The following is a 14,490-nucleotide window of genomic DNA, read 5'->3' on the forward strand; positions in this document are numbered from 1 at the left end:
TTTTGAGAATTTTTGAGAATTTTTGAGAATTTTTGAGAAATTTTGAGAATTTTTGAGAATTTTTGAGAAATTTTGAGAATTTTTGAGAATTTTTGAGAATTTTTGAGAATTTTTGAGAATTTTTGAGAATTTTTGAGATTTTTTGAGATTTTTTGAGATTTTTTGAGAATTTTTGAGAATTTTTGAGATTTTTTGAGAATTTTTGAGAATTTTTGAAATTTTTTGAGAATTTTTGAGAATTTTTGAGAATTTTTGTAAAATTTTAAAGAATTTAAGAGAGTTTTTGAGAATTTTTGAGAATTTTTGAGAATTTTTTGAGAATTTTAAAGAATTTTTGAGAATTTTTTGAGAATTTTGTGAGAATTTTTGAGAATTTTTGATTTTTTTTGAGAATTTTAAAGAATTTTTGAGAATTTTTGAAAATTTTTGAGAATTTTTGTAAAATTTTAAAGAATTTAAGAGAGTTTTTGAGAATTTTTTGAGAATTTTAAAGAATTTTTGAGAATTTTTGGGAATTTTTGAGAATTTTTGAGAATTTTTGAGAATTTTTGAAATTTTTTGAGATTTTTTGAGGTTTTTTGAGATTTTTTGAGAATTTTTGAAATTTTTTGAGAATTTTTGAGAATTTTTGAGAATTTTTGAGATTTTTTGAGAATTTTTGAGAAATTTTGAGAATTTTTGAAAATTTTTGAGAATTTTTGAGAATTTTTTTAAAATTTTAAAGAATTTAAGAGAGTTTTTGAGAATTTTTGAGAATTTTTGAGATTTTTTTGAGAATTTTTTGAGAATTTTATGAGAATTTTATGAGAATTTTTGAGAATTTTTGAAATATTTTGAAAATTTTAAAGAATTTTTGAGAATTTTTGAAAAATTTTGAGAATTTTTGTAAAATTTTAAAGAATTTAAGAGAGTTTTGAGAATTTTTGAGAATTTTTGAGAATTTTTGAGAATTTTTTGAGAATTTTAAAGAATTTTTGAGAAATTTTGAGAATTTTTGAGAATTTTTGAGAATTTTTGAGAATTTTGGAGAATTTTGGAGAATTTTTGAGAATTTTTGAGAATTTTAGAGAGTTTTTGAGTATTTTTGAGAATTTTTGAGAATCAATAAATATGTTAGAATTTTAGAGTTCTTTTTTTCATTCTAGAAAAGTCGAGAAACGATAATATTGAAATTTAATTTGGTGTTCTCTTTCGCAGTCTACGGCTCGCAATTGCACCGTGAGTTCGGCAAACACCTTCACAGATCCGACTGATGGCGGAGATTCTGGGGACTTGTTCCAGGCAGACGGTCTTCTAGTGGAGGTCACTCCGCTCAAGTCGATTCTCGAGGTGAAGTTCGGCGGTCAACCTCCAGGACGAGCAGACTTCTGGCGGTACGCGAATCCGCTCAAGGGACGTGCAAGCTCGTTGCGCGACGCTGGAAATCAGCCACATCGACGACCCGAGCACGCTGCACCGGTCTCAGCACCTCTATCCGGGTGGCCCCGCCGCCGACGTCACCGAGCATGAGAAGGACCTGTACAATCTTTACCGAAAACATAGTTGCCGCGGTGCAGGCCACAAAGACTTTGGCAAGTAGAGCAGCAACGAGTGCATTTCGGCCACGCCACCTTCTTCTCCTACTGCTAGCACCGGGACTCACGTCACGGGGAGTAACATGCCAACGGCTGCACCGACGCCCATCAGTAACCTGCAGCCCCGCGGACATCCAGGACGACCAGATCAGAACAATCGACGACTGATAGAATCAAAATTCCGTAGTAAACCACTCACTCAATTGCTTTGATTTTGTTTGGAATTATGAATAAATAAATAAAAACATTGAAACTTCTTCTTCTTCTTATTTCCATCCAAAATTTTAAAAGCAACGGTCAATTCAAAACAGTAAATATTGTAGTGGCTGCGTGCTACGTACTTTTGGCAGGCATGCGTTACGGCGTTACGTTTGCGATATCGAAAATCACCGTTTGCGATATTGGAAGCAATGCTTCCTGCTGACGGGTGTAAACGGAGGTTTGCGATTGGTAGAGCAAATCGGAAGCAAAGTTTGCGATCCCGCAAACCGGATTTTGTTCCGTGAAGCGACGCAAGATCCTCTGCCGAACATCCTGTCACAACAGGACATTAGCAGTGGTCTGCAGCCGGTTGCCTTTCAACAGGTCCGGTTCTACTATCAAAACGTTCGATCGTTGAATAACAAAGTTGATGAATTCTTCCTGGCTTGTACGGACTGCGAATACGACATTATCTTGCTCACCGAGACGTGGCTCGACGGTAGCGTGAAACCACTCCAGTTGTTCGGCGACCTGTTTGCAGTTTGCACAACAAATCGAAATCTAGCTAACAGCCGTCGTAAAGTTGGGGGAGGTGTTCTTATTGCGATCAGAAAAACACTGGATTCCGTCGTCTGCGTCGAGGCAGCTGCCGATAATCTGGAACAAATTTTTGTGACCATTCATCTCGAGAATCAAAAAAGGTTCATCGGCTGCTTCTACCTTCCCTCGGAAAAACGATATGAGCATCAACTGGTAAAGCAACACCTGACCTGCATCGAAACTGTTCGCTCCATCTCCGCTCCAAATGACACTATAGTGGTAGTGGGTGACTACAACCAGTCTCATCTCGTTTGGAAGCTGCTTGCTGGGAACCGTTCATTCGTAGATCCTTTGTTAACCCACACGCGGGGTGCATCGGAAAGAACTACGCATGAAGTTCTGCTGGATGGTATTGCGAGTAACAACATGCACCAAAGCAATCTTGTGTGTAATCATCAAAACCGAATTTTGGATTAAGTACTCATCAACGACGGTGCTACGCACTCCGCCCCTGAAGCTGCTCTAGAATCGCTCGTTTCACTGGACAATTACCATCCTACTCTAACCTTCGAAGTGTCGGCTGCGCTCAACAATAGTTAAGAAGACTCTCTCGACCCTCTTGGATTAAATTTCCGAAAAACTGATTTCGTTGGCCTACAACGGAGTTTAGGAGAAGCTGATTGGTCGTCTGTTCTCACGTCCATCGACGTTGACGAAGCCGTAGCTGCCTTTGGCCAGATACTTGCACGCCGATGTCCTGAAACCAAGTTCCCGTTATAAAGCTTACAATAAACGTCGGTACGCCGAACACATTAAGAGGACGCAAGTGAATCTTCGACGCAATCCGTCGCAGATTTGGAAGTTTGTAAAGTCGAAGTGCAAAGAGAATGGACTTCCTGCCGTGATGACGTTAGGAGAAACCGTGACTACTACCAACATCGAGAAATGTGAGCTGTTTGTGAGACACTTTGCTTCAGTTTTCCGGCCGCCTGGCACTACACCGCCTTCACAACAGCATCTAGAAACAGTTCCATGTGATTTGATTGATCTTGATGTGTTTCAGAAGTTTTTACATTTGACTACACACTGGATGGACACGCGCTCAAACGTCTGAAAGTAGTGAAAGATGTAGGAGCTCTACTAGACGAACCCTTATCTTTTCGCCCACAACAAGCAGCAGTCGCGGACAAGGCCAACAGACAGCTTGGTTTTCTGTTTAGAATGACCCGCGAATTCGACGACCCCCTCTGTTTACGCTCGCTGTACTGCGCGTTAGTCCGCTCACACCTGGAATCATCGGCAGTTATATGGGCTCCCTACCACCAGAACTGGATCGATCGTATCGAAAGGATCCAGAAAAAGTTTGTCTGGTTTGCCTGTAGGAGAATGCCTTGGACGGATCCAACTAGACTACCACGTTACGAGGCGCGCTGTAACCTGATTGGACTCGAGACCCTGGAAAATCGACAGACGATATCGAAATCTATCTTCGCTGCTAAAATTTTGACTGCGCAAATCGACTACCCCAGTCTGTTAAACCTACTAAATACCCAAATTTCTTCTAGGGACCTGCGAAATCGTCCAAACTTCCTCGCACGACCGCATGCCTGGACCGAGTTCCACAACAACTCACCAGTTCGATCGATGTCGGCGGCGTTCAACGAAATGTACTTTCTGTTTGAATTACACGAGCCCATTCCAAGATTTCGCGAAAAACTACGCATTGAGTTCCAGGAGCGTACAAGAACTTTACTTGGTGCGCCTCGCCATCGTTGGCCGGTTACGCAGAGGACGACAATGACTTGACTATTTTTTTAAATGTATCGTAATTAACCACGGTTGTTGTCATGTTATCAATCTCGATGTAATTTATTCTAAACGAAGTGAGGTTTTTTGCATTTGTGAGAATGATTCTAATGTTTCAACTCACATCGGCTTTTGCCCTCGCCAACCAAAACATCCATGTAGACCCTTGGTTCGATGGATTAATAAATAAATAATAATAATCTGGTAACCATGTCTTAAGTTATGTTATTGATATTTATGTACTTTTCAAAAGCCGGATCTCACTTATCTGTATGTAAACTATGTACCGATCCATTATCTGACCCATCGTTCGGTAATCGAAAGACCTTTCCAGCCATTCTAAGAGAATAGAGATTTGCGATGATCTGTTTGTAAGAGTGAAGTAATTTATTCAATTTTTCATTTCAATTCACTTTTGCTGGTACTAGGTACAAGTTGCTCCAACAGTGAATGACACCATAAACGACTTCGCCAGTAGCTCGAAGCAGCAGAGGAACTCTTTCGCGTTTAGCAATTTCATAAAATCACGAACTGGCTCTGATAAGATTTCCCAACTAGTCCGCGAGAGGCCACAGTGGACGGTGAATAGCAGCGGAAATGAACTGTAGTGCTGACTTCCGGTCCTCTTTCGTTTGCACACTTTACCTGAGCTACGGGGATCGTAGACCATGGTGAGCTTCTCGTTTGCTAGGTAGGAATTTTAATTTTCTCTGCTCTGTGACATCGATACGCCTGCTTTCAGTGATAAACACTAGTACGAAGGTACTCGGTAAGTGATCTTAGGATATTGAAGAGGGAGAAAAAAAAGAAAACAAACTTTATCTTCTACAAACTTTCACTTTAATGCACTCTGACTTCAACCGTGTTATTGAAGTCGATGCAATCTGCTGGTGATGGTGCAATATTAAGACGGGGGGAAAATTGTGTAAAAAGGGAAGTAAAAACATGATTTCCGGTGTTTGCCGGTGGCAGGTTAGAAAGAACTTGTTCCGTGGGAAAAGTGTTGCTCAATGGGTAAGGATGCTGAATAAAGTCTCGTGCTTTAATATGCATTGACAACTAATTCAATTTCATTATGTATATTGCATTATACATCAAGCCTGTTTCAGCATCTGAGCAAATTAAATATTTTCAGGAATTTTCCAAACTCGAAATTTTCAGAATTCTGAAAATATTTTGTTCCCGTCCCACATTATGATCACCAGCTCTTTCAAAGAGCTGGGGTGTTTGTTCATAAATAGCTGCAGGTTAAATTAATTTTTGACCATACACCACAATTTGCAACGCAACAGAGGAGGAGTATATGATAGGCTTAAATTCGTTTACCACTGAGTGAGGTGGGGGTGTGTTCATAAACCACACACTAAATGGTTTTCAATAAAAGTGGCACTCTCGTGTGTAGGTGTACCAACAAAAAGCTTCAAATCATTTTGTGCACACGTGAAATTCTCACCTTTTCGCAACTTTAGAATCATTGCGTTAAAATAGACATATACACATTTTATATTTATCCAGATCATCTGTCAATACCTTTTCCCAGAATGCAATGTTTTCATCATCGAAAATATGATGCATTTTCACGGGGGCGTTTCCCATCAGCCCGTGTCTGTGTGGGCCACTTGACCTAGTGTCCGTTGTTCCGGTCCATCAGATGGGCTGCCTGCCTGTCCGGGGCTATCGAGCGGATAGGTCAAAGATTAAAATGCGATTATTGGACACTTTTTTTTTCGTGTGTCTTCTCTAGCCCCCGGGAGTGCCATCGTAGAGTAGCTTCCCGAGGCCGCTTTTGCAACGCTTCAGAAGATGAGACACCGCCCATGGCGTTACGGTTCACTGAATGTCGCTGCGTCCCGCCCCGCTGGAGGAGGAAAACTGCTATTAAAAGTGCGTTTACTTTGGCTGATGAGTCCAACAACGAGTTGGAGCCATTGTTGTTGGCCTGCCAATTGATTGGTTTAGATGTTTGTTGTTGTTGGGGAAGTCTTCTGTGCCAGCGTCGTTTTGTTTAAGAAAGGTGAAATCAATTATCTGTTGGGAGCAGTGCTTCACAAGAAGTATACGATACCTGGTTTGGGTGAGTTACACAGAAAAAAAAAGTTGAATTTTGGAATGTTGAAAATTTGGTAGGTTGAATATTAACTCTATTTTTGAGTAATATTACATAAAAAATGTGTAAAAATGTGAACCTGATGAATATTCATCAAAAACTGATGAAAATTCATCATTTTCAGAGTTAAAATTAATCATATATTTTGCCACAAATTCTGTCACCATTTCCTGATGAATATTACCATCATTTTTTTTTCTGTGTATCTTTGAACGCTGATCTATTCAATTTACCCTTTCGAGCCTGACGACCAAAAAATGACCCATAAATCGTAACTTTTAAAAGTCTATAATTTTCGTATAGTAAATCTTTCCCAGTTCCTGAGGCGAACACCCTTGAAGAGTATCGGGGCCGGCATTTACAAAGCGGATTCAGTGGCAATTTCATTCTCAACTTAATGTTAACATGTTAAGGTTAATGTTAAGATTCCATAGGTCGCCTCCCTAAGGTGTCGTGATAAGGTCCAGTTTGTGACGATACACTACCTTCCCTTTACTAAGCAATCGATTCCAGAAGGGAAAAGATCACCAGTTGTGTTGGTCCGAGCCGGGATTTGAACCCCGATCTACCGCTTACGAGGCGGAAGCGTTACCACTGGGCTACGTGGCTCGGTCATAATTTTCGTATGATCTTCAAAATCATTTTCATACCTTTGTCTTACCTTTTTTTTTTAAAGAAAACATTGAACATGCACATTTTGAAGTAAACGCATCAGTTTCATCATGGTTTGATATTTCATGTTTCTAGGGAACTCAATGCTCATTGCGAATTGAGCATGCGTGGAAATCTTGTTAGTCGGTGTAGTTCTTTATTACACAATTATTTGGAATTTCATCAAATGCAAATTTATCAAGGACAGCAACACGAAGCCTCAAAATTGTCTGTTCCATGATTATGGGATGTAATTGTACCTTCCACAATTGTGGAAAATCAGAATTCTAGATTAAATTTTAAAAAGGTCCTATCTGCATAGGAAACCCAAGACTCATAGGTTGTTTTGAAAATTTAATCTAGAATTTACCAGAAAATTTCACAAAAAAAATTATACTATTCATAAAAAAAAGTATTACAAAGCTCTAGTTTCAAAGGTTGAAGTGCTCGAAGTCATTAATTTGTTTCAAAAAATATGCACTTCTGGAGGAAACCAAAGTTTGTTTACATTTGTAAGAATTGCTTGCTTTTTGGCTGCGGAGTCGGGTCATATTTCAAGCGCCTCCGACTCCGACTCCGACTCCGGCTTTCTGAGATTAGCCGACTCCAACTCCGACTCCGGCTCCGGCTTTCAGATCCAACCGACTCCGACTCCGACTCCAACTCCGGCCCACCAACTCTAGCTGACTCCGACTCCGACTCCGACTCCAGCTTTCAAAAAATGGTTGGCTCCGACTCCGACTCCGACTCCGGCTTTCTGAGATTAGCCGACTCCGACTCCGACTCCGACTCCGGCTCCGGCTTTCAGATCCAACCGACTCCGACTCCGACTCCAACTCCGGCCCACCAACTCTAGCCGACTCCGACTCCGACTCCGACTCCAGCTTTCAAAAAATGGTTGGCTCCGACTCCGACTCCACATATTTTTAAATATTTCAAAAGTTAGTTAACTATTATTTCGAAAACATTGATAAAAAAAACATCTAAAACATTGATAAATAGGATAATAAAAAAACCCTCTAAAAGGAAAAAACCGGAAAAAGTTTTTAGTTTTACAAGTTTTAGACGTTATTGAAACAGAAATAAAAAAAAACGCCGGTTTTGAAGGCATTTTCAGAAGAACAGTTTGGTAAGTAAATTTGGATTTATTTACTTAACCTAAAATTTGCATTAAATTGATTTAAAGCTAAAATATTAAATTGTTATTTTTTGAATGATCATTTAAAAAAAGCTGGATTGATTTAACATATAAATTCAATTTGCTCACTTTTAGGTTAACATTTATAAGAACACAGTGACTATCATAGTCACCTTGCTTTTTTAAATAACAATTTTAAACGAAACTATTTTTAAAGCTCCATTGATATTTGTAAGACGAACATGGACATCACGCCATGGCTGAAGAAGTTTAGTATTGCAAATCAATGTATCTTAAAAAAATCTTCGTGGTAAGGACGCTTAAGGGGTCCTTTTCAAATATCCGTGACCTAGAAAATATTTTGCCTCGGAATTTTGGATTTATTTGAATTTTTATTTTTTTTATATATTTAAAAGGAGGCGCGCGATACTTCTTGCATCTTCACATAAAACGAATGGTCGTGCGCCTCCATGAAAAAATATGAAAAAAAAAACTGAGAATTGGATAAAAAACAAAAAATCCACAGGTTAAATATTTTGTAGGTCTCGGATATTTTTTTATCTTGAAATCCAATCCTATCCTGAAATCTTGAGATTTGTTCAACGATAATTTACAACAATATCAAAATAGTTTGCCTAAGGATCAACGTTCTCAGATTTTAGTAGAGAAATAGTAAAAATTAAGATAATCGATATATTTATACATATTCAATGATGATTTCAAAATTAGTTGATTTTTTTTATATTTGATTATATTTTAAGCGCGACACTTTAAATTTTTTGTGCAAAGTTATAAACAAAATGCGCATGCTGAGTTCCAAGTAACAGATTGTTATAATCGTTGAATATTTGTTGGAAGAGTTATCCTGTCAGTGATTTTTTTTCGATTTTCATAAACAGTGATTATTGTTTTATATCTTTTGATGTACCTCGTAACTTTTTTCCTTAACATTGATTTACTTAAAACCACCAAGACATTCGCTATCGGGGTATAAGATGGCTGTGTGTGGACTTTTTTCAGAAAGAATTAGATTAAATTTGATCATATTGAAATTAAAGGGTACATAAATATCGGCAAAAGGATGCAGTAAAAAATCAATTAAATATTTCTGACTACAAAACCAATATTGTTTTTATTTTTTTTTGAGTTACCGTCATCTGGGGCGAATCGGGACTACAGTCTGAATAGGGACAGCAGTGTTTAGAGCACTTAAAGGTTCCAAATTTGGAAATGGACGTACACATTTTATTGGTCTGAGTCTGTTCTATCCGAAACCAACCAGAAAAATCAAAATATTGAGCTCTAACATGGTTAAAACTGCTGTCCCAATTCGACCCATGTGTCCCGATTCGCCCTAGTTGACGATATGATGATACTACATACTTGGGTAAGAAAATGGCAACGCAGCGTATGCAACTTGAAAAACAATTAAAAATATAAGAAGTTTTGTAAATTTAGCAGTTTTATAGCAAATACTAAAAAATAAAAAAATAAAACATAATTTTTGTTGAATTTAAGATAACTCCGACTCCAACTCCGGGTAATCAGAAATTTTCGGCTCCGACTCCGACTCCGACTCCAGCTAATAAAATTTAGCCGACTCCGGCTTCGACTCCGACTCCAGCTGTTCGAGTTTTGACGACTCCGACTCCGACTCCGACTCCAGGCTTCCCAAAAAGACCCGACTCCACCGACTCCGGCTCCGACTCCGACTCCGACTCCACAGCCCTGCTTTTTTTAGTTTCATGGGCCAATTTTTTTCGTTAAAATCTTGAATCAGAACGTAAAAATTGTCAGTATGTTGATAAATCTTTGGATAGTTAAAAACAAAACATTTCGAATGAAGGTAAAAGCGAATCATTATGTTGGATTATCGATTTGCAATGATTTTTCGAACATTGGGCGCCTCTCAAAACAAAAAAAAAATATGTTTTAGAAATGTTTTCAAACAGTTTCAATTGTTGTAAAATATCAATAAAATTTGTAAAATCACCCGACTCTTTAGATATTTATTGTGTTTTCGTTTGTCACAGCTTCCACGCTGATCCAGTGTTTTTTTTTTGTGCAGCTGACCTTCAGAAATAGTATGCGAATATACTAAAATTTGTTTGTTGACAACGGAGTTTTTGTTCACAGAAATAAAAGTTGAATTTTGGATGGATGAAAATTTTGTTGGTTTAATATTACCTTTTTATGAGTAATATTACATAAAAAATGTGTAAAAATGTGAACCTGTTGAAAATTTACCAGTTCCTGATGCAATAGTACTCTTTTTGTTACACAAAGTCTGTCTTCATTCCCAGATGAATATTACCATCATTTTTTTCTGTGTTGAATTGTATGTCTTTGGTAACGTTGTTGGTATTTGTATCATCTTATTACGGGATCATCCATAAACCACGTGTACCATTTATTTGGGAATCTGTAACCCCTCCCCCTCTCGTGGACAATTGTCCATACAAATAAAAACTTTTTTGTATGGATCGTGGACAATCGCTATACCCCCCGTAAAGTGTCCACGTGGTTTATGGATGGTCCCTACACAACATATAGATTTGCACAAGCAAATCACTTCTGAAGGCTATAGAGTCGAAAGGTTTCCTTATCAAGAACTTTCCAGCATTTCTCCAGCAAGATTAAAGACTATTAGGGTCATTCCACCTGAAGTGTGCAAGAAAAAATGCAAATTTGAAAATCATCTCCGATTCTGCTCAAATTTGGCAGAGCTGTTGAGACTATCAAAACATGCAAAAATCCGGAATTTCATCCAAATCGGACTTTTTGGCGATTTTTGAGCAAAACCCCTATCTTCAAACGACGATAACTCAGGAACCGCAAATCTTAGAGGGTCGGTCTTAGACTCAATTTTGAAGGAAATCAGCACAACTGAGTGCTTCTAGCAGATGCGGAGAGTGTAGCTAATTTAGGTAATCTTAAATACTCAAAACTTTAAAATTCGATATCTCTGGAACGAAACATATTCCTTTCTGTCGATAAGTGATTCTTATGTAAAATTGGCCGGGGAATACGATGGTGAGGTCAAATTTAAAAAATAAATAAGGCTGTTTTGAGATACGGCCATTTAAAGTTTTCAATTGCGCAATACAGGTAGACAAAACATCTTAATCAAAATTTTGATCACGGAAATGGATTCTACGTCAAATTTCCTTCAAAATTGAGTCTAAGACCGACCCTCTGAGATTTGCGGTTCCTGAGTTATCGCCGTTTGAAGATAGGGGTTTTGCTCAAAAATCGTCAAAAAGTCGATTTTTTGGGAGGGTACAAAAATGGAGGGGGTGGTCCGATTTGGATGAAATTCGGGATTTTTGCATGTTTTGAAAGTCTCAACAGCTCTGCCAAATTTGAGCAGAATCGGAGATGGCAATTTTCAAGTGCTGTTTTGCTTCAGATGGAATGACCCATTAACAATCTAGGTAATTAGACAAAATGATGGTAATATTCATCAGGAAATGGTGTCAGATTGTGTGTAAAAAAAGTTTAAAATTACATCATGAACTGGTTTCCATCACATTTTTTAGGTAAAATCAATCAAAAAAGAGGTAATATTCAACCCACCAAATTTTCAACCTTTCAAAAAGGGCTTTAAGCTGGCAAAAATCAAAACGCACCGATTTTACGGGTTAAATCCGATTTAAACTTCAAAGTTAAAGCGCCAGGTCCTGTCGCAACCAATCAAGCTAATATTTGGGATTGGGCTCAGTACACCTAGGGAACCATGCCCCGAAATGCACGCAAAATTGACCCATTTTGTTACATCTTGTTACATGCACAGTTAAAAAAATCATGATAATATTACATCTGGGAAAGAGTATATCTTTTAAGTCACAAACAAGTGTAATTTTACCTCGGGACCATCCATAAACCACGTGGACACTTTTTTGGAGTGTAGTGTCAATTTTAGCTTGCAGATAGTAGCAAAGATTTTTTTAAAGGCGACCTTGTGCGTTCTTTTCAATTCCACAACATCCATTCGTTAAAAATTTCGCCAGACAAGACACTTTCCAAGAAATGGCATGTCATTTTTTTGATAATTCCAATTCGCTTTAAAGCAATCGAATTTGTTTCCTATCGAAAGGCCACCTGAGCGCGTGCTCACCGCCAAGTCACCGAGCCCTGTCAAGACCAATCAAACTGGCAATGTATCTCCCTTCGGAGATCTGTCAACACACGCTTTCTTGTATCCAGTGGCATCCAAGCGTGTAAATATCTTGTTTCATCCGGAGGTTTGATCGAGACACACTCTGAACATAATGCACTTTCCGGTAATTTATCCTCTATTTCGAAACTTATAGCAACCAAACTAGTGTTGACAACAAGCTGCTAGTATGATTGACAGCTTGAGATCAACACCTTGTGACAGCGTCCGTGTGTGTGTGTGATAATAGCTAGTGTTGATGAGGTTGATTATGATGCCCATCGTCATGTAGTCGACGCTCAATGGTCAAAACATTGCAAAGTGCCAAGTCGAGGACGTTGACATGTGGATACCGGAAAGCCAAAGCATCGAAAGAGTCGGATGTAACAATTCTAAATGGCTCATAGGGATTTTAAGTTGTTTTAAATAGTCACGACTTGAATAAAATTAAGTCAAATTTAACTTCAACCTGCCGTTGAAACTTGACCCCAATTGTGTCCCTATTGCAACCCACAGTCAGTTTAAAATCCGTAAATCGTGCTGCTCAATAATCTGACCGTGACGTGACGAGGGTTGTGTCATTTTGACCTGCGAGCCACCTGACAGCTGTGGCCGAAGCCGCCCCTTTAGGTGGGTATCATCACTATCTCGCACACGTCACCCAAGTGCGCTTGCCAAAACACCCCACTTGACATCGCCGCAGTTCCTGAAAGAAAGGGAAAGTGCGGGAAAATGAAGGGGCTTTTTCAGGGTGCAAAAGTGATGCTGACTGACCGCTGCCGTTAGCATGGTGAGCTTATTATGTTTATTTTTTACAAATAAAAAAAGTATTGTACAAATTCTTTAAATTCATAGCACCAAACATTCAAAAATCAGTTTAAAAAAAACACCAACAATTTTTAAAAATAAAGCCAACTGTCTTTTCAAGTTGGTAACTGGTAGCAACGTACCCATGCACGTACACTGAAAGCCGCCGGAAGCGATTTAAATTGATTGAATTGTAAACGAGTGTATGTCTGTGTGCGGTTTTGTGATTATGTGAACAAGCTTTGAGACCTTCTCTCGTATGATGGATGGAATGCACCCATCGGACGACGAACCAAGACAATCTTTGTCCTCAGCGGCTGCGGTTGTCGGTTGTCAACTTAGGGGCACTACACCCCCTCCCCCCACCTTCCCGAGTTGGTCAATTTGAAATCTCTTGGGAAGTATAAACGAATGAGAGAGATGCGGTCGCACTCGTTGGTGTACCATTTAAAGTAAATGGACGTGATTGTTGGGGATGTGAATTACAGTTAGCAGTAACCTTGCATTATTTGCAAAATGAAAATGATAAAAATGAAGCTGGTAAAAATAACTAGGTTTAAATTTAAAAAGGCACCACAATGAAAGTTGTCCAATACAGTTCATTAACATGTAGAAAAAAAGTTAATTAATCCACACTAAGGTAATTTTATCAAAAAATAGCAACATCTGCCATTTCAATGTCCTCTCAATAACAGGCTTTCAAGTACATTTACAAAAATATACAGCATGAAAGGTTTAGCTAGTGTCGAGATTTTCGAGTGCATTTTTTTCGGTGTACAGAACAACATACATACATACGCAAAAACGATTTTTTATTTGATCCGTCATTTTTCCATATTATTTATTTTTTAAAATTTAACCAATGTTTTTTTTTGCAGTTCTGTACAAAAAAAAAATCACTTCTTTTCTTAATATTTTCAAACGAGCACAAACTTGATAAAAATGATTATCAACGCATCGCTAGGAGACGGTGATTTGAGCGGATTGCAGACTGGATTTCGCCATGTAATGTAACGCATTGATGTAACGATTGTAACAGCCCAAGTTGCCTAGGAATTGATAATTGGGTATAGCACACCAGGCACAAGGAAAGGGATTTTGAAGATGGGAAGTGTTGATGCTCCACGTTTTTAAGGGGATACGGGAAAATCTCCACGGTATCCTCGAGTAAGTTTCGCTAGAAGTTGGAAGGTTTTTGGAAAGTTGCGACTAATGGCATGATATTTTTAAGTGGTAAGATTTTATTCTTAGGCAAGCAATCTATTAAATACAGTTCAGACTCGATTTTCCAAAAAGACGGTTATCCAAAGTTTCGATTATTTTGCTTTTTTTTTTGTTACATTACTTCGAGTTCAACCAATCATATTTAAATGAAATTGGGTCGATATTTCATTCAAATATGATTGGTTGGCCAACTAAATTATCAAGTGCATTTCCTTAATATTGAATCACCGCAATTTTGTCCGCCATACTGGATTTTAAAATTCTAAATCACTTTAGAGTAGTTTAG

At 38.3% G+C, this 14,490-nt stretch overlaps 1 protein-coding gene across 8 annotated transcripts in view; it reads right to left on the reverse strand.

Moving 5' to 3' along the window:
• LOC120429283 (afadin) overlaps positions 1 to 14,490 on the reverse strand; it is a 154,538-nt gene that overhangs the window by 130,967 nt on the left and 9,081 nt on the right. The window lies entirely within an intron of this gene.

The sequence above is a fragment of the Culex pipiens genome, chromosome 1 (assembly GCF_016801865.2).
Source record: "Culex pipiens pallens isolate TS chromosome 1, TS_CPP_V2, whole genome shotgun sequence".
NCBI lineage: Eukaryota > Metazoa > Arthropoda > Insecta > Diptera > Culicidae > Culex > Culex pipiens.